General features: G+C 38.2%; 1 long non-coding RNA gene across 3 annotated transcripts in view; it reads left to right on the forward strand.

Moving 5' to 3' along the window:
• Window positions 1–643: 643 nt before the first annotated feature.
• The window catches only part of LOC143662220 (uncharacterized), a 425,246-nt gene continuing 404,257 nt past the window's right edge, over window positions 644–21,632 (forward strand). For all 3 annotated transcript variants that reach the window (XR_013165228.1, XR_013165227.1, XR_013165229.1), the window contains exons 1-2: window positions 644–931; window positions 2,798–3,002. This is a non-coding gene — a long non-coding RNA (uncharacterized LOC143662220). The remainder of the gene's footprint in view (window positions 932–2,797; window positions 3,003–21,632) is intronic.

The following is a 21,632-nucleotide window of genomic DNA, read 5'->3' on the forward strand; positions in this document are numbered from 1 at the left end:
TAAAGGGAACTTTAGTTCAAGATATTATTGATACTCAGATAGTTACTTTTAAATTGTGAACATGTGCTCTTTCCTCAAAAAGAATTTAAAAATTCAAAATTATAATCTAAAAAATAACACACTTAGAGAGTTCTTCCCAAAGGAACTCTGTGAGAGAAATACTTGTGTTCCAACTAAGACTGCTTTTTCCTAAAAGCAAATAACTAAGAAAGAGAATGACAGTTACTCATTCACCAAAAAAGTAAGAGAGGAAACAGGACCTCTGGTTGACTGAGAGGACCCATTATGAGGGAGGCAAATTTTGTTTCTAATGATCCTCTCTCCTTTTCTTCTTCTGTTTGTAGCACACCTATTCTTCTCAATGACCCCCCAACTTCTGGGCATCTGATGTCCTAGTGGTGCTTCCCAGCTCTCCCTAAGTGTCCTGTTATTCCAGGGAGTACTTCAAATCTGGACTTAACCTAATTCCCAACAGTATTTACCCCTCTTTTGTCCCTTTCCTTCATGATCTTGTCAAGCGATAGTAGCTGCTGAATTAATAGCTGAACACATCTCCATTTCATCAGGGAATGTTAATGGATTGTTGGGCATAAATGACCTTGTGACAGAAGAGTTTTTGGAATCCAGTCACTCCTGTCCCAGTTCCCTGGTGTTCTCAAAAGACATGGAAGCCCAGTCATGAAAGACCTGCTTCCAGGTCACAGGAAGATATAGGACTCTAGACACATCTAAATTTGTTCCAGCACCTCAAAAAACAGAAAAAACGTAGCCAGAAGCTTGTGCTCCTAATAAACAATGTACAACTATTCATTTTCCCATGTGTCTAAACAAAGAAGCAAAACCAAGGACCTTCAAGCCCAGTCTGTCAGGAGTTTCTAGGAAATGACTGACCAGAAGCCACAAATGCTCAGAAGCCCTGGAATGAGAAATGGTAATGAACTCATAAATGGGTGGGGGAAGGATTAACATGTGAGCTGCCCATTTCCATGGATACAGGGCTCATTTCATTTATTTTTACTGGGCTTTTACAGGGAGCCAGAGCTCCAAATCTGATAGGACATCTGTACTTCATTAGCTGTGTTTCATTAGGTTTATAATGTGATTTAAACGGACCCCTCAAAGCTGCAACAAGGGAGACTCCTGAGAGTCCCAAGTTCCAGGCCTTGCCTTGCAGGAGGTCTAGGGAACAGTCCCATGGATGGAGACAAGAGTGTCTCGTGGTCATGGGCCCCTGGAACATGGATCTCAGGCCATCAGAAGATTGGAAACATCTATTTCTTTACCATTGAGATCTTAAAGAAGGGGCACTGCTAAAACTGAGAGCATCTCTATAGGGAATAAGAAGAATTTGCTATTGAGGGCCTGGAAGACTGCACTAATTCTAGCAATTTGGGTACTCTTGCTCATTCCTATGGTCTTCCCTCTTTGCTTTGGGAAGGTGCTTATGGGAAAACATAATTAACACGTTTTCTAGATTGAGGGAGGAAATGTAAAACATGATGGCAGTTTGGTGGACTGCAACAGGAAGCAGGAAGCAGCCACTTTTTTAAGTGTTCCCTCCAGCAATGATTAAAGTAGAAGCAGGTAGTCAGTCATGTGACAGGGCTGAAATGTATAAACTGGGTATCACACTGCTCTGAGAATAGTTGCTATGGTAACCCAGATAGAGATGGAACAGCAGTAAAGGAGAGCTGCCCTGAAAGCAAATGTTATTGATTAAATGAGATTTTTGTGTGTGTGGGGGAAAGGGTTTGGCAGTGATGGGGGGAGGGATAAGAGGCAGGTGAACCTACTGTAATGACCCTAAAGAGAGTGTGGTTTGGTTTTAGATTGACAGATCTTGTTAGGAGTCCTCTTAGAAACCGGAAGTTAAATAATCACCGGCGCAAGCAACTATTTTCATGGCTGAACTTTTTGACTTCCACATTATACAGCAAATTCATTTTTCCTTAAGAATATCCAATATGTTGGAGCCAGGTGGTTTTGCTAGCCTTGGGTTCAAAACCCAATCATCTGAAGCAGGATTATTTTCCTGCAGAGTTTATGACTGCAACCACTAAGCAACCTGATTGTTTCTAATTGGGTCCTACATTCTGCTGTAAGTTATTCACTTTACCCTTCTAAAAAGTAGATTATTCAGTCTAGGTGATAGGGTGGCCTTCTAAGTGTGTCCTTATTCCATCTTTGTAATACACACAGTCTCAGTATATTGCTTACTTTGTTATCTGTGTACACTTCTTTCCCCTTAACTGTAACATTGAGAAAAGAGCTTGTCCTACTTTTCAGGATAATTGTGAGAAATAACTTATTAATAATTATAAAGCAGCTTGAAAATACAAACTCTTCATAAATGCAAGATGATAAGAATTCATATGAGTAACATTAGCAACAATCCCTTGAAGGCCACTGAGAAAGTAGCTGGAGTGTGTCTCAGATCCAAGGGGAAAATCAGGACCCTTAAATAGGAAATATCCCTTGATGTGTACCAAGAAAGATATGAGAAGAGATATATCCTAGACTGCCTGAGCTCACTGTTATTATGTATGTGCAGCTCACTTTCATCTACAGGGACAAGTTGCAGATTTAACAAGACTGTCTCTCCCTCCCTTCCCTTCACTTTCCTCCCCTCTCCTCTCCTTCCCTCCCCTCCCCTTCTCTGCCCTCCCTTCCGGAATTGTTGGTTTAATATTCACTATCCTCAGCATATGCTGGTTGTACTGTCCTTCTGAAATAACCAATACCACTCCCTCCTGAGGCTGATGACCTTCCTTTGTCCCCTTGCCTTCCCTTTTTGCAGCAAAGCTATACAATACAACCCTCTGCCAACAGATCTGTTACTAAAGGAATTCATGCATCTTGCATCTTGAAGATACATTATTAATGCCTGGACAAATCACATCAGGTGAAACCCAGCAAGTCCCTGGCACTGAAAAAAAAGGAACAAAGGCTGGTTCTACAAGAAAGCGATGGGTGAGACAAATTATAACAGCTGGGAGTTTCTTGTAAGTAAGATGGCATAAAAACCAGAAATGCTAAAATTGTGTGCACAGACAGCAACTTTGTATTTTCGTGGTAAAACAGATTACACACGGAGCTGGAATAAAGCCACTCTAATTGTGGCTTCCTTAAATTCATGGTGCTGGAACTCTTTGAATTTCACAACAAAAGGGGCCAGCTTGCTGGTGACCAAAATACTTCCAAGTGCAACCTGGTGCTCTTGCACATGTTTTTAGAGATGTACTAGGGAGGATGGATATTTTTAAATGGGGCTAGTAATCAACTCTGGCTGCACAGGGGAAGAAGAAAACTGTAGCTTGAGGGAGTCCATCAGGAAACTGAGTAAAGGGTGACCCACCTACGACAGGGGGAGTCGAGTCACTCTTGTTGTCTCTCCTGGCCATGGTGGGGGATGCTTGGATAGCCTTTCATGAGATACCAGTTTGCATATGTGTGATTCATCTTCCTGCATGAAAACTTAACGATCCTTTCAACTTCTAACTTGGGTGATTGGAGTTAGATAAATATCAGGTTTATCTCAAATGGATTAGAAAAGGCCACAAGTGCACAATCATTTTCCTGTGCAGATCCTTGACTGTACTGATGCCTAGCCGACACTGATGACACATGAGCTGCTTGAGCACAAATGAGTTTTTCTTCCCTCTTTTTCTGTAGTGGCTGTGCCAAGGAGGATTTGTTTTAAATTGCAGGCCACTGCTAAAGTTTATGATGACATTAAAGAGAGGTATTTTTCAAACTACTTCTCTGTAATCAGTTTATTAAATAAGATTTCTTTTGACGTCTTGAAAGGAATATATTCTGTTTAAATGTGAGAGCTGCTGATGGGTTGAAGGAAGGGGCCAGTGGTCTCTTTCTCTCTTTCTCTACATGTGCCTCATGTACACAGTTCTCTTATGGTTTCTGTGTGATATTGCTCACGTTTTCTATTTGGAGAATCACTTTCCCCTACATATACTCAACAACAAACATGAAACCACCTAATTATATTTTCATAATCATGATTAAAAACCATCTAAATTATCCTGCTTCAAGTACTCAGAGTTTGTTCATTGCTTTTTGATGTGTATTAGAGTTTTTGCAGAGCTACATCAAATGACTTGCTTTACAATGAAATAAGGAAAAAAGTCCTTTAATATGCATACATACTTCTTTAAACTCTACATATATTATTCATATTTGGCTAATTAGTCAGCATCCACACTAAATCTATGACCAGGAAATAATTGCAAAAGGTTCATTAACTTCATATAGTACATTAATTTCCACTTTGTATGTGTGTGTGTATATATGTATGTATATTTATGTATATTTGCACAATATTGATTCTACCTTTTACAGAAGCAGTGCTGCCTTTTGGACCATCAGTGGCTCAAAGTACTTTTTCACATTCTGGGGAAGAGCCGTGAGATTAGGATTTGAATTTTGGAATTAAATTTTATGACAGGAATTGTAGGGAAATGTTCCTCCTTCCGTGACATATGTTCCTTTTTGATAATAGAAGGATTATGGGCCAGTTCACATGAAGGAACAGGACTGAGCAGCAGGCTCCAAGATGATCTCCCCACTGCACCCCACAAAATAAATAAGCATCCCTTTTTCTTCCTCTGGGGGAATGGCAGTGTAAAGAGTCCTCATGATTTTCCTATGTATACACATTATTTTATCCTAGGCAGAAAGACCTTATTTTTAGGCCTTTCTTTTTTTGTTTGTTTTTGCAGTAACTTTGTATAGTGTGGCTTCAAATGAAGTAAACTTCATTTTTGCACTCAAACTTCATGAGATGTTAAAAACATGTACTGTTATTTCTATGGAAGGTGTTTGTAATGGTTTACTAGAAGGACGTTTAGAACTCTTTATGAGTCCTAAGAGAGTTTGGGGGCCTGTCTGTTCCTTCTGGTGACAGTGATTTGGAGTAAAAGGGTAGTCGGCATGTGAGGCAGTATGAGCAACAGGTGCAAATTAGAAGGGGACAGATGCAATACATTTTCCATGTTCAAACAGGCAACAATGTTATGCCTAAATAAATGTCAAACTAAGGAAGGTTTTAGGAAATAGTGGCTAATTTATTCATTCAACAAACATTGAATACCTGCTGTTTTCCAGGCACTGACTAATTTTGAAGGGTGATAGGCATTCGAAGGAGATATGGTTACCCACCCTAGTGGGGAAGTTACATAGAAAGAGACTGAATACAATGTGCAAATTGAAATAGTAGAGGTGTGTGCAGAGGACTGTGGGAAGACAGAGGAGTAACTTCCCAGATGTGAGAAAGGGCTTACTGAAGAGCATCTTGAAAGGTGAGTTTTTGCTGTCTCAGCATGAAAAGGCATTCTAAGCAGCGGAAATGCTACGTATAGGCAAAATGTATAAGGGAATATTGGGTGCTTATGTGGCACTGCATTTTAGGTTATGTGCAGAAAGAGGCAGGAGATGAAGTTAGAAAGGCAAGGTGCCAGAATGCAAAGTGTTTATTTGCTGTGCTAAGAAATTTGGACTTTATCTCATAAGCAAAGATATAACTGGAGAGTGGTATGTTGAGATTTGTGATTTGGAAAGCTAAATATCTTGAAATGAGGAAGATAAATTGAAAAGTGGAACAAAAGCCTGGAAGGAGGGAGATCAGTTAGAAGGTTATTGTAATATCCAAGGAGAATCGATGATGGCCTAAAAGAAGGCAGTGTCAGTGAAAGTAATGAACAGGGAGAAGTCTGTCAAGGACTATACTGAAATGGCCACAGTTGTTATAATCACTCTGTTACGTGGACCACAAACTTCAGCAGCAAATATTTACAATTTCTGCTCTGACTGTGCCTTTTCAAATGCTTTTCCTTTTGTCTAAAAACTGCTGACCCCTTGTCCAGCCAGCTAACTGTCCCCTCTATGACAAGCCCTGTTTCCCTCAGGCTGAGCAAGGCACCCCATGTGTGGACTCCCATCGAACCTGACATGGCTGTAATGGTCCCATTACCTCAGTGCCTGGACTTGCTTATGGTCTCCTTGAGGGTGAAGGCTTGTCCTAAATGTAATCAGCATAATGGGACCTCTGTAATATCCTTTGAATGAACAAATGCGGCAGTTTGTCACTTCATCAAATAGTTCAACAAAAGAAAACAGAGTGTCTGTCATCCTAGGAAACATTGCTGGGTAAACATTTTTTATTGATTCTGAACTGTGGACTGTAGCTATAGAGTGCAAAATAGCATGATGATTTGATAATTTTGTGGTGATTTAGATCAATGTAGACTGCCAATAAAAATAACAAAGGCCAAAAAATTAATTGTCATCCTGGATGACAGTGGGGGGAGATGAAACATGTTTTCTGTGTGTGTGTTTTTGTGTGTGTGAATGTATAATATGAGTACAGAGAACCAGGCCAAAAAGTCCTCTCAATTATCATCAATATTTGTGTTCGTATTTGTCCAAGGTAACCATATAACGGTTATACATCAACTTTCTTTTCTGTTGTGAAATCACAGACATAGAGTTTAATGAGTTAGCTCAGAACTGTAAGTACACTTAGGGTTATGTTCTTGGTATACATACTGCTACAGAGCCTTAAAGTATGACATTATTATACTATTTTTGTCTTTCTGTAGCTTATTTCAGGTTCTTGTTTTCTGGTGCTATGTGCTGTCTCTTCTAGTCTTGTCCAGTAGCCCCCTTGGGGTACTTCAATGATAACCCTTTTATGACCCAAAGTGACTTGCTTGACCTAAGACCTCTGGTTTCCTGTTTTTAATCATTTCTGAAAAAGAGTTCTCAAGACAACCTGGAGTGGTAGAAGTAGTAGTAAACTGGTTCAAATCTTGGCTCTTCCCCCAAATGGCTTGGTGATTTTTGAGAAGTCATTTAACCTTTTAGAACTGAGCTTCCTTTCTGTGAAATGTGGTTGTTGGAATGAATATCTTAATTGTTCTTTTCACTCAAAAATAATCTACACTAATTGTAGCCATCTATTTATCAGACCTTTATTAACTATCAGCTTGTACACAGCCCTGCTTTAAGCAAGGTAGGAGATGCCAAAATAATAAAATCACCCTTCAGGAGCTCACTGTTTAGCACAGTCATTTTGCTTCAGGAAGTTTTGGGCTGTAGGTTTTGATTTTTCTTAAGGACTGACTCAATTTTGTAATAAAATGTAATATGTTTTTGAGTCTAGAATTAGTCTAGAGTCATCTGATTGAACTTCCATTGTACTGTACAAAATGCCTCATGGGTAGTTGGTTTTTCGAGTCATTCTTTAACATTTCCAGAATGGGGAATTTCTGGCTTTTGAAAGCAGCCCATGCCTGTTGGAGATTGCTAATTATAAGAAAGTTCTTCCTTATATTGAGATTAAGAAACTATATCTCTGTGACATAACAAAGTATTTTTCATTCATCCATTTACTCATTCATTCAATCAGCGAGTATTTATAGAACACTCACCACATATCAGATGCTGTGTTAGACCATGGGGATAAAGTACTGAATATGGCAGACCGGGTCCTTGCCCTTGTGGATCTTACATTTCACTGGTGAGGCAGCCCATTGAATAAGAAATCATAATACACTCTGAAAAGTGTTTTGCTAGTAGAAATACAGGTGTACCATAGCAACACAGAGGAGCGTATCAAATCGGAATCTGAAGAATCAGACAGCGCTTTATCAAGAGTCATCTAAGCTGAGATTTGAAGGATGCAGTAATGCGCAATGAGTTGTACCCTTATGAAGGCCTTGTCAATACTTGAAGACATTTACCTCATCTCTTTGTTTTCTAGGCTAAATATATAATAGTCTTTCAGTTCTCATTTCCAGACCTTATAAGTATGTTTCCAGTGTCTAGTTTACCAATTCAGTAACTTCTTGAAAAAAGTAAGGGAGGTGTGGTTGGCCAGACAATTTCTTAGTGAACCCATTTTGGCTCTTAGTGATAATTGCTTTCCTTTCAAAGTGCTTAAAAAAAAATCATTGTTTAATTATCCGTTTAGTTGAGTATCATATCAAGATTTATTCTGAGGTGTTTACTACTTGAAAATAAAAATTTTTTCATATGTGAATTTTGGCCTCTCTTTTCTATAAGATTTTTCTATAATTACTGACAATTATTCTCCAGTTGAATTTGCAAACTCTTTCTCCTGGGAATAATTATCTGAATCAAGGTGCAGTTTTCCTCTCATCTTCGCAATATTACTCTTTGGTGGTGTCTTCATTATGCTTATCTTCCCTTTTCTATTTGATTATCACCCTCCTTGGTGAAGACAATTGCAAAGTAAAAGCAGTTTGTTTTTAAGCCACTTGGTAATATTGCAGCATTTTTCCCAAGTAAAGATACTATCCCCTTTTATTTTCATCACAAACACAGCACAATAAATGCATTTTTGTTTTGTTTTTGTACTTTCCACCAAGCAAAGTTCACTTCTGGCTTGTGGCCTTTCTGACATTCTTCTAATACTTTTCATTATCTTCATCTTCCTCTTTGTCTTCACTGAAGCTCTTCCTCCTCTTCTTCTTCCTCCTTGTCATCCTTCTCCTTCTCCTTCTTCATTACTTTCTCCTCCTCTTCTTTCTTCCTCAATGAGTCCTTGGTTCTGTAACTTTCCTTTCTTTTTCATTCATGTTTGTTAAAAGAATCTGAATTTTGTACTTTAAGCATCTGTCTTGACATCTTAAAATGCTTCCCCTTTGTTATTCATAATTATACATAATCATACTTACATTTTCAGTACCTCTAATACTCTTTTTTTTTTTTCCTTCGTTTTTTGGCATGGGCAGACTCTGGGAATTGAACCTGGGTCTCCGGCATGGCAGGCAAGAATTCTGCCACTGAGCCACTGTTGCACTGCTCAATGAAGCATTTTTTTGGCTTGTCCAGGCTCCAGGACTCAAACCTGGGTCTCCGGCATGTCAGACGGGAATTCTACCACTGAGCTGCCCTTGTTCTGGCCTTCCAATACCCTTTACTCACATTACATTTAATGTTGTACTTGCCCTGATTTTGGGGGAATATTTGTCTTCTAAAATAGGATGTCCTGATCTGCATGGGGCATAAAGAAGGGGAAAGAGCATTATTAGTATTTATTGAATACTTACCTTTCATGCCCAATGTTATGTATTCTCTCAACACGGGGGTGGATTTGATTACTTCAGTTGCTCAGGTTGATAAAATAAAAAATCAATGTGTTTTCCAAGATATATATATATATATATAAAACAATATATTGATATGTTTATATAGATAGAAATTAATATATTGATATATTTATATAACTATAAATCAAATATTTATATAGCTATAAATCAATATATTGCCCAAGATATATATCCAGTAAATAATGAAGCTGGGATTTGAGCCTAAATCTCTCTGCCTTCAAACCTCCTTCTAATGTACCATAGACTAGTTACTCCCATTTACTGGCATACCTATATTTTCTTTCATGTTCCATGGAATATGAATTTTTACCCATTCTTCAGAAAGAAATTCATCTTCCAGGGAGAATAAATGGAGTTCCATGAGCATCAATGCTATAGTTTTTCTGTGTATCACAGTGCCATATAATTTGTTTCTGTGTGGCCTCCTTGTAGTATCTTCTAGTTTTCATTTCTGTAGCACTTGTAATTGTGCTACCCTTAGTGAATGTACACTTGATGTGAAGCACTTGATGAAAAGGAGGGGTCGCTCTTAGGAATGAAAGGATCTAGTCAAAGCCCTTGGCATCTATATAAAATATTTATTGCTGCATAGCAATATTGCCACAACCATGGCTGCTTAAAACAGCACAGATTTATTATGTCGCAGTTTCTATAGGTCAAGAGTCTGGTGCAGCCTACCTTGGTCCTCTGCTTAGGGTCTCATATGGCTGCACTCAAGATGTCAGCCAGGACGGTAGACTCATTTCAGGCTTGACAGGGCATGGATCCCCATCAAGCATTGACTTCCCTTAAGACTGCCTAACTGAGGACCTTAGTTTCTTGGTGCCTGTCAGCTGGAGGCTGCCCTCAGTTCTCTGCCCATGGACTTTGCCAACATGATTGCTTTCTTCCTCAAAGAGAGCAAGGGAGAGACTCTGTGCAACACAGGCAAAACAGTCTTATATAATATAGTAACACATATGTAATCACAAACATGCTATCACTTTTGCTATAGTTCAGTGATAAGAAGCAAGTCATAGGTTCCACCCACACTCAATGGGAGGGCATTACACAGGGGCCTGAATATCAGGAGGTGGGGGTAATGAGGGCCGCATTAGAGTCTACCACAGCAGTCATTCTTTTGGATATCAATATGAATTTTACAGTTTTCGGAGTATTTTCCTTGTCAGTACCCCTTTAAAATACCATGGAAATATTTGCGGTTCTTTTTCTTGTTTTTTTTTAAGCAAACAAATCTTTTTTGCCCCATCTTTCTGTACCATTAAATATGCTATCCTTCAGTGAACTTGCTGCATATAAAAGATTCTCGTAGTTGCAACTCTTTAGTTATATTCTTTAATACCACTATTTTAATACATACACACACACGCACACTACAGCACCTTATATCTCCTCACAGTCTTTCTCAATCATCTCTTGTCTGATCCCCACGTTCACATGCAACATTCTGCCCCTGACCTATTGCTACTCCTCATAAGTCACTTCCCAGATTTGAATTCTTTTCTTCCAGTAATTATTAAAGGAAGGAAATTTGCTTCTTTCACCATGACCTTTCCAGTCTTCAAGGCTTGTTTATATATTTAAAGAATTCATGTCAACATCATATCTCTTGCAGGAACTTTGGCCAATTTCTTCATTATAGCCTACAAGAAATAGCCTGTGGTCAAGTTAATTCAAGGAGGAATGCATGAAGTCTGCAGTGCTGGTAGGAGGGAATGACAGTATTGACCCAAGTCTTTGCTGCTATCAGCCAAGTAGACCACTTATGTCGTAAAGAAAATCAGCTCGACTAGAATCTCAGCTGTTAGAGCTCAAGTTGGTATTTGCCTCTTTAGGCTTTTGTTTCCCACCCAATACATTTTATTTTATTACAGGAAAAATAATTCAGAGCTTTGGCAAAAACAATTAAATAATTCAAAGACTAGTGATTTTTTTTTCCTTCAAATTTGTAGCCGGATCAAATATTCATAAGATGTGGATCCGTAGGTACATTTCATAGATGGGCAGTGTGTGGGACCACCACTGCTTCAGCACAGTGTGGCTGACAGATCTCAAAGTCAGGCAGCCCTGGGCTTGGGATTCATATAAAAAAGGTCCTCTTTAAATCTTTTAATCGCCTTTAAATCTTTTCTCCCTCTCCCCCCATTTAGACCCCTGTTGCTTGTCATTGATGTGGTGTCATTGACAATGACTGTAGCTTCAAACATACCATTTGTCCTCTATGGTGTTTCCAGTATCCCTTTCAGTAAATTTTTAATGACCCTTTCAATTATGGGCCAAATAGCATTTGACAGGATGCACCCTTGTCTAATACTAGCACTTAGACTGGAGTGGTGTTTTCAGATAGCAATTAGTATCCATAACGCTGTCATGATATTTGTGAATATACTTTAGGGTTGATCTTAATGATCCCATTACAATATGCTTTTTTTGTTCCCACAAATGTGATGGTTTTGCTTTTATGTTATTGTGGAGAAGCTCTAGATTTCGGGTTTGATTCGAAAGGAATCAACTGTAGCCATTAAGTGTGAATTTGTAAGGAGGGGCAGTTGTGAAAATGATGGCCTGTGTGAACCAGTAGGGACAACAAAAGGTGCCGCGGAACTTGCCAAAACTGTAGGGTATGACACACTGTCCCAGCCAGTTCACCTTATCTATAAAACTATTTTGAATACCCTCAACCATGTGCAAATTCCTTCTACTATAAATGCTTTCATCTTTGACTTAGTGGATTAAATGTGCATAGGCCAGTTGAAATGAGCAATCATTCAGAAAACAGTCCCAAACACTCTTGGACATGAGAGAGATGGGAATTTTTGTCATTATTCATAATTACTGTGATAGGCATAGTGCAGTTCTTAACTTAGGATAGCTATAGGTAATGGCTTAAAGACAGTATGGCTAGATACATTAAAAGTTAGGTATTGAAGATACCAGAAGGGAACCAGGGGGCTAAATTTAGGGCCCAGAATGACTGCATAACTTCTTTCTGGGTTTGTCTTGGAAAATACTATTGATCTTTATAATTTGTGAACCTTGTGAGCTCTGAGGAAAATTTGCAATTAAGTCCTTACCAAAATAAAACTAAGAATGTATTTTCTGCAGTGTGTTTATATCGCCATCTTTCTATGACCTTGAAGTCTATTTCAGAGACTAATTTCTGATTCTCTGTCAGGAACAAGCCTTTGCATAGCTTTGGGAAGCTCAGTGTCTGTCAGTAGTTATTTTTGCTTTTATCTACTCTGTCTCCAAACCATATCTGTACTTTTTCCATTGTCTCTCCCCACCCTCAACAAACTGGGATTTGGATCTCGAGATAAGGTCCTAAATCCACATGGTATGGATTCCATGTTTCTATACTACAATCACATATCATGTGCTATCTGGCCACTTGTATATCTTCTTTGGAGAAATATTTATTCAAGTCTTTTGTCCATTTAAAAATTGGATTGTCTTTTTGTTGTTGAGGTGCAGGATTTCTTTATACATTCTGGATATTAAACACTTATCAGATAGGTGGTTTCCAAATATTTTCTCCATTGAAATGAGCAATCATTCAGAAAACAGTCCCAAACACTCTTGGACATGAGAGAGATGGGAATTTTTGTCATTATTCATAATTACTGTGATAGGCATAGTGCAGTTCTTAACTTAGGATAGCTATAGGTAATGACTTAAAGACAGTATGGCTTATCATTTTCTTTTCATGATAAAGTCCTTTGATGCATAATAGTTGTAAATTTTCATGAAGTTCCATTTATCTATTTTTCCTTTTGTTGCTTGTGCATTGGGTATAAAGTCTAAGAAACTGTTGCCTAACACAAAGTTCTCTACATGTTCTTTTAGTAGTTTCATAGATCTGGCTCTTATATTTAGGTCTTTGATTCATTTTAAGTTGGTTTTTGTATATGGTATAGGTAGGGATCCATCTCCATTCTTTTGCAAATGCAAATTCAGTTTTCCCAGCACCATTTGTTGAAGAAACTATTCTTTTCCAATTGAGTGGTCTTTGACGCCTTGTCAAAGATCAATTGGCCATAAATATAAGGGTTGATTACTTAGCTCTCAGTTTGATTCCATTGGGCATATATCTGTCTTTGTGCACGTACCCTGCTGTTTTGATTGTTGTGGCTTTCTAATAAGATCAGAAAGTATGAGTTCTACAACTTTCTTCTTCTTTTTCAAGATGACTATGGCTATTTGGTGCCCCTTAGCATTCCATATAAATTTGGTGATTGGCTTTTCCACTTCTGCAAAGAAGATTTTTGGAATTTTGATTGGGATTGCATTGAATCTATAAATTGCTTTGGGTAGATTGACATCTTAACAATATTTAGTCTTCCAATCTTTGAACAGGGAATGTTCTTCCATTTATTTAGGTCCTCTTTGATTTGTTTTAGCTATGTTTTGCAGTTTTCCATATACAAGTCCTTTACATCCTTGATTGGATTTATTCTTAGATATTTCATTCTTTATTTGCTATTGTACCTGGAATTTTTTTTGTTCATTACTAGTGTATAGAAACACTACTGATTTTGGGTGTGGATCTTATACCCTGCCACTTTGTTGAATTCATTTATTAGCTCTAGGAGCTTTGTTGTTGGTTTCAGGATTTTCATGTATATAGGATCATGCCATCTACAAATAGGGAGATTTTCACTTCTTCCTTCCCAGTTTGGATCCCTTTTATTTCTTTTTCTTGTTTAATTGCTCTAGCTAAAACTTCCAGTACAATGTTGAATAACAGTGGTGACAGTGGGCACATACTTATCCTGTTCCTGATCTGTGAGGGAAATTTTCAGTCTTTCACCAATAAGGAGAATATTAGCTGTGGGTTTTTCATTTATGCCCTTAAGCGTATTGAGGAAGTTTCCTTCTGTTCCTAGTGTTCTAAATACTTTTATCAAGAAGGGGAGGGAGCCTGATTTTGTCTGATGCCTTTTCTGCATCAATTGTTGTGATCATGTGACTTTTTTCCTTCATTAATTTTCTTATGTTCAACTACTCTTGCATACCTGAGATAAACCCTATTTGATTATAGTGTATAATTAGTTTAATGTGCTGTTTGATTCCGTTTTTTAGTATTTTACTGAGGATTTTGGCGTCTATATTCATAAGGGACACTGGTCTGTAATTATCTTGTGGTATCTTTATCTGGCTTTGGTATGGGGTGATGTTGACCTTGTAGAATGAATTAGGGAGTGTTCCCCCCTCTTCAGTTTTTTGGAAGGATTTGAACAGGATTGTTGTTAAGTTTTCTTGGAATGTTTGATAAAATTCCTCTGTGAAGCCATCTGGTCCTACTTTTTTTTGTTGGGAGTTTTTTAATTTATGATTCAGTCTCTTTACTAGTTATTGATTTGTTGAGACCTAGTTCTTGAATCAGTATAGGTAATTTGTGTGTTTCTAGGAGTTTGTCTATTTCATCTATGTTATTTTACTTGTTGGTGTACAGTAGTTCATAATATCCTTTTATAGTCCGTTTACTTCAGTGTGGTCAAGTAATGTCCCCATTTTCATTGTTGATTCTCTTTATTTGCATCTCTCTTTTGCTTCATTATTCTAGCTAAAAGTTTACCAATTTATCAGTCTTTTTAAAGAACCAACTTTTGATTTTGTTGATTCTTGCCTACTGTTTTATTTATCCTCTATTTCATTTCTTTCCATTCTAAACTTTGTTATTTTCTTTCTTCTTTCTTTGGGATTGGTTTTTTCTTTTTCTAGTTCTTCCAGTATTGAGTTTAGGTTTCTAATTTGAAATCTTTTTTTCTTTTTCCAATGTTAGCATTTAAAGGTATAAATTTCCCTCTCAGCACTATTTTTGTTGCGTCCCATAAGTTTTGGATTTATATGTTGTATTTTCATTTTCGTTTGCCTCAAGATATTTCCTAATTTTGCTTGTGATTTCCTCTTTAACCCACTAGTTTTTTAATAGTACTGTTCTAGTTTGCTAGCTGCTGGAATGCAATATACCAGAAAGGGAATGGCTTTTAAAAAGGGAAATTTAATGAGTTGCTAGTTTATAGTTCTAAGGCCAAGAAAATGTCCCAATTAAAACAAGACTATAGAAATGTCCAATCTAAGGCATCCATCCAGGGAAAAATACCTTGGTTCAAGAAGGCCAATGAAGTTCAGGGTTTCTCTCTCAAGCGAGAAGGCACATGGCAAACACAGTCAGGGTTTTTCTCTCAGCTGGAAGGGCTCATGGCGAACATGGCTTTATCTGCTAGCTTTCTCTCCTGGCATCCGGTTTCATGAAGCTCCCCAGGAGGCATTTTTCTTCTTCACCTCCAAAGGTCGCTGGCTGGTGGACGCTGCTTCGTGGTACTACAGCATTCTCTGCTCTCTCTGAATCTCCTGCATTCTCCAGAATGTTTCCTCTTTTATAGAACTTCAGAAACTAATCACGATCCATCCGAATGGGTGCAGACATGCCTTTACCTAATCCAGTTTAACAACCACTCTTGATTGAATCACATCTCCAGGGAGATGATTGGATTACAGATTCAAGTATACCGTGTTGAATAGGGATTATTTTGCCCTTACGAAATGGGATTTAGATTGAAACATGGCTTTTCTAGGGGACTTACATCCCTTCAAACCAGCACAACTATGTTGTTTAATTTCCACAATTTTGTGATTTTTCCCATTTTTCCCTCTATTACTGATTTCTAGCTTTATTCCATTGTAGTTAGAGAAGATGCTTTGCATGATTTCAGTATTTTTTAATTTATTGAGACTTATTTCATGACCTAAGTAATGGTCTATACTGGATATGATCCATGTGCACTGTAGAAGAATGTACATTCTGTTGCATTCTGTTGTTGTTGGATGAAGTGTTCTATACATGTCTGTTAGGTCTAGTTGCTTTAGTGTATTGTGCAAGTCTTTTCTTCCCTTATTGATCTTCTGTCTAGATGTTCTATCCATAATTGAAAGTGGTATAGTAAAGTCTCCTACTATTAATGTAGAACTGTCTGTTTCTTCCTTCAAATCTGTAAGTATTTGCTTCATATGTTTTCATATATTCATGTATAAGAGCAGGGGCTCTGCTGCTAGGTGCCCATATGTTTATAATTGTTACATCTTGTTGAATTGACCCATCTATCAGTATAGAAGGACCATCATTGCCCTCTTAACAGGTTTTGACTTAATGTCTGTTTTATCTGATATTAGTATAATATCTTTTGTCTACTTCTTGAGTGGTATATTTTATCCACCCTTTCACTTTCAACCTACTTAACACCTATGAATTTAAGTGCCTCTCTTATAAACAGCATGTAGTTGGGTCTTGCTTTTTTATCCATTTTTCTAATCTCTTCCTTTTGACTGGAGGGTTTAATACAATTATATTTAAACTCACTGATGATTATGCAGGATTTTCTTCTGCTATTTTCCTATTTAGTCTTTGTAAGTTATACCATTTTAACCCTGAGTTCTTCCCTTAATGCCTACTTTCATATTTATTTGATTTTTAAAATATTTTACCACATTGAATGCCTTCTTATTTCTATCTGGATATATTTTTCATGTATTTTCCTTGTGGTTACCGTGGAGTTAATTTAACACCCTGAATATATAGTAGTCATATTTGATTTGATAGCAACTTGACTTCAGTAGCATACGCATGTACAGTTCCTATACCCTCTGTCCCCACCACCTTTTTTGTACTTGTTACAAATTTTTTCTTTGAATATTGTATGTCCAAAGCCATGAATTTATCATTATTTTTATGCATTTGCATTTTAGCCTGCACTTGTAGGAAGAAAGAAGTAGAGTTACATACCAAAAAAAAAAAAAGATGATAGTCCAATAGTACTGGGATTTATAATTACCCAAATGGTGACATTTACTGGAGGTCTTGATTTCTTTATTCTGCTTTGAATCATGGGATAGTGTTTTTTCAGTCTGAAGAACACCCTTTAGCTTTGCTTGTAGGGCAGGTCTACTGGTGATGAATTCCCTCAGCTTTTGTACATCTAGGAATCTTAATCAATCATTTTGAAAGATTGTCTCACCAGATATAAAACTCTTCGTTGAGAATTGTTTTCTTTCAGTACTTTAAGTATGGCTGTATAGTACCTTCTTGCCTTGTGGTTTCTGATGACAGATCCTCACTTAATCTAATTGTGACTCCTTGTGTATAACTTGTTGCTTTTCTCTTGCAGCATTCAGAACTCTCTCCTGGCCTTTGTGTATTAAACGGTTTGATTAGTATGTGACAGGGTATATTTTTCTTCCAAGTTTATCCTGTTTGAAGTTCTCTGAACTTCTTGGATGTGCATATTCATGTCTTTTGCTGTTTAGTAAGTTCTCTGTCATTATTTGTTTGACTATTCTTTCTGCCCCTTTTTCCCTTTCTTTTCCTTCTGGGGCTCCCATAAAGCATTATATTGTTATGCTTGACAGTGTCCCAGAGGTCTCTTAGGCTATTTTTGCTTTTCATATTTCTTTTTTACTTTCTGCTCCCATCCTTACTCATTTCAGGTGCCTTGTCTTCGAGTTCACTGATTCTTCTGCCAGCTCCACTCTGTTGTTGAAACCCTCCTGGGAATTTTTCATTTCTGTTATTGTGGTATTTAACTCCAACAGTTCTGCTTGGTTCCTTATTAAAATTTGTATGTCTTTATTGAGATTCTCATATTGTTATTGCATTTTTTTCCCCTGACATCCTTTAGTTCTCTCTCTGTACTTTCCTTTTTCTCCTTGAGCATACTGAAGATCATTTTTTAAAAGTCTTTGCCTGCTATTTCCAAAATCTGCTCTCCTTTGTTTATGTTTTCTGGATTTTTATTGATGGGCCATCATTTTCTGTTTTGTTGTGTGTCTTGCACTTTTTTGTTGTACACTATACATGTTAATACTTTAAGATGTTAACTTGGAATTTATTCCCTGAGATGGCTGTTTTTTGAGTTTGTAATCAGCTGGTGATATGGCAGAGATTTTCTTGAATGTCAGGAGTCAACAATACCAAGCAAAACTAAGCAAAAAACACCATGATCATCTTTGTAGGTTGGCTTTGTGTTGTTTGTTGCTCTCAGTCACAGTTAAGCCCTCCTCCTATCAAGAAGGTCAGCCCAAGGCAAAGTGCACAATCCTCCTGTCTTTTCTGGGCTTGTGACTTGTCCTGGGCTAGTGCTTGCTACGGTCCTTTGGAGTTCCTTTGTTTACAGGAGTTTGATTGTCCCCTCTACTTTCCAGGAAACAACCTCCTGCCTTTCCAGGGTGTTCCACTGCAGGTCTTAAAGCCCCTAAGCCTTTGCCCTAGGGCATGCACCTCAGTGTTTCTTACACTACCCTCACTGTCTCAAGCTGTTTTCGCCCAGAGGGAAATTCTGGGAGGTGGTACACCTGGGATGAGTTTCCCAAGCCAGTCTCTCCTAGGGACCCACAAAAGAAGCCCAGGCTGGCTCCAAACTGCCCCGAGGAATGGATGAAGGAGGGACCAGGAAGTGCTCCAGGAGCTTCTTCTGTGATTCCCCACAGGTACATAAATTCAACCCTTCAGCTATCCTCTGCATCTCTGATGGAATGTACCATCTTTAAGTCTCCTCTCTAAAAGATACCTTTGTTTGGGGTTGGAGTAGCAGGTTGGAACAATGGCCATCCTCAGAGCTGGTTCCCCAGTGACCCAAGTAGCTAATTAAAATCCATGATCAGTGATTTGTCTGTGTTCCTTCCCCCCACCCCAGATCTTGGGAACTGGATTTTTTTGTCCCTATTTCCCCTAATAACTGTGCCGGAGGCTGGATCCCACTGCTGTCTTCTGTGACAACAGGGGATAGGGCATGGTAGCCACCTCCTGGAGTGAGCAATTTATTGTTATTTATTATAATTTACCAGCCTCTTCCTCGCACTCTTCCCTAGATGATGTGTTCTCCTGGACTCTGGAGTTTTAAAATAGTTGATTTGGACAATTTCTGCCTGTTTAATAGTTGGTTTATTAGAGGGACTGATTCCTGTCACTTCGTACTCTACCATCTTCCCATAATGAAGTCCTATTTAGCTGGTTTCTGAGGGGAGCTCTAAAGATGAAATTGTTCCCTTATGTGAAACATGGAGCTGGCTCTAATAACCAGGCCTGGGAAACTGACATCACATTGGCCGAAATCCCAAATGTTGAAAATATTGTGTTGATAAGACTGTGGGGAAATAGGTATTCTTCTCTCTTACATTACTAGGCAAAACGGTAGAAGGGAATTTGGCCAAATTGGCTAAATTGTACATATTTATCAATTGACTAGCATCCCCTTTTCTAGGAATCTATCCTAAAAATAACCAGAAAAAACTGAAAACATAGGCTACTAATTTCAAAAGTCAAATAATGGGCCATTGTGATCTGAAAGAGTTTAAATGGATAAGCTATAGAACAGTCACACAATGGATTACTATGCAACTCTAAGAAAGAAGTAAGAATATCTATATATACTGTTCTGGAGTGATTTCCAGGATAAGTGAGAGAATACCAGAGTGCAAAACAGTGTACATGGTAAGCTTTTATTTTTTTTTAATCTAAGAAGGATGTGGGAAAATAATATAGAGATGTATTTTCTTATACTTAAATAATCAAGGTTAAACAAAAAAATTAATAAAATGGTTGTCTCTGGGGGAAGGAGGGACTGGGCAAAAGGGACTATCACTTTGTCAGATCAAAGTTTGAATAAGTTTTGCATAATTATAAAACAAAATTAAATCAAAATGAAAACAGCAAACTCTCCAAATCAAAAGCAAACTTAAACAGATTAATTTTTCTAAATGTACTCCTTGCAATGCAAGTAAACTAAAGCCAGCAGGTGGTATTGCAGTCCTTTTGTTCAGACCCAGTAACTGAGGCACTGGGAACTAAACACAAGCAGATAAGGGAAGGCATCATAGAATGCTGACTCTCTGGCTTGTCTTAGCAGGTTGATTAACCTCCTTTCGTTGCACTCAGCTTCTTTATTTGGAAGATGGAATATATGTCATGAATCCCTAACAGAGCCAATGGTAACTTACTTTTACAAAGGGATACTGGAAGTATGTCATCTGATCAGATTTGCTAGTGAATAGGGAAAAACAGAACTATAGTTTAGGAGTCCTGAAGTTGATTATTTTGCTCCACAGAGCACAGGTTTAGACCCACAGATTAAGTTCTATTGAAAAGGAACTATTGGTGCATCTGAGTTCTCATTCCTGGGCTGCTGTCCTTGGAGCCGTATTTCCCGTATGCATTTACTGCTCAGATAAATGGCATCTGGCTCCTGAGTAGAGCTGGCCAAAATCAGTCTCACTTTCAGGGCAGCTTTCCACAGAATCATTCTGGAGCAAGATTCCAAACCAGTGCTTCTAGCACTTTCAAAAAGTTTCTTCAGCCACAGGGAGAGAGTAGATGGTGCTGCAAAGCTGCCAAAACAGTATTCAAGTTTCTCTCTTGGAGCAGCTAGAAGAGCCAGCTTCTTAGGAAGCAGCCTGCTGCTGCGGGATGACACGGGGGCCCCAGCAGCGTTGAATAGTCTCTGACTACCCTGTAGTTGGAGGCTGTCCCGGGGAAGTCTGTGTACTGTGAGCTCGGGCAGGCCAAATGGCCACTCGGAACTGCCAAAGGCTGCTTGGATCACTAGTTCACATAAGCTTGGGCTCAGCAGGGTAAGCTGCTGGCCTTTGTTCTGTTGGGGGAGAAAGAAAATAAACTTTGTGTAGAAAGTGATAACCCTGACATTTCAATATATTTACCACAATGATGTTTCCTAGAGTCACAGAGTAAAACAAATTAGAATTATAAATACCATCCAATTTTCCTAACAGCTCTTATGATTTATTACTGGAAATCAAATCACCTTAGTCTATCAAAGACAGCTTGAATGCCACTGTGCTGTTCTCTCCGAAGATCTGAAAGCCCCTATCATTCCTATGTAGTACCACAACTTCCTCGGTGTGTTAGATACTACATATTCCTGCATAAATATAGAAATCAAGTCAATGCTTGGTACTTTCACTAAGTACTGTTCTTAAACTTGGTTACCTTCCTGGGCCTGGGTCTAAAAGCCAATGTGATGCTTCTTGGGATGTTAGAAGAATGAAAACCTTTAATAATCTATTTCGCATATGGACCCCTTGTGTTAGTATCAGACTATCTGCATGCATAGAGAAATTTAAGATTGATATTAACTCACAATGATTTTACAGGAGATGTTGAATCAGGGGCCTATATTGTTTTGTAATGGAAGTCTTCTTACTGAGGAGCAAGAGATACAGAAGGCTGCTTGAAGGAAATATTTCATTCCAGTCAGCCTTCACCTGAGCGGGAAACAGAGGCCCATTTTCTTCTCATGGCCATGGGTTATGGTAATTGCTGAGTATGTGGATAAGTTGTCAACTTGATAGTTGTTTGTTATGTCTTATTTAATTGGAGCCCTATAAACAATAATGAAGTGTCCCCTCCATGCAGACGACTTCGTAATTGATGACCCAGCTGAGGAAATAATTTACAAATGCAGTTCAGAA

This window comes from Tamandua tetradactyla, chromosome 18, assembly GCF_023851605.1.
Source record: "Tamandua tetradactyla isolate mTamTet1 chromosome 18, mTamTet1.pri, whole genome shotgun sequence".
In the NCBI taxonomy this organism is placed as follows: domain Eukaryota; kingdom Metazoa; phylum Chordata; class Mammalia; order Pilosa; family Myrmecophagidae; genus Tamandua; species Tamandua tetradactyla.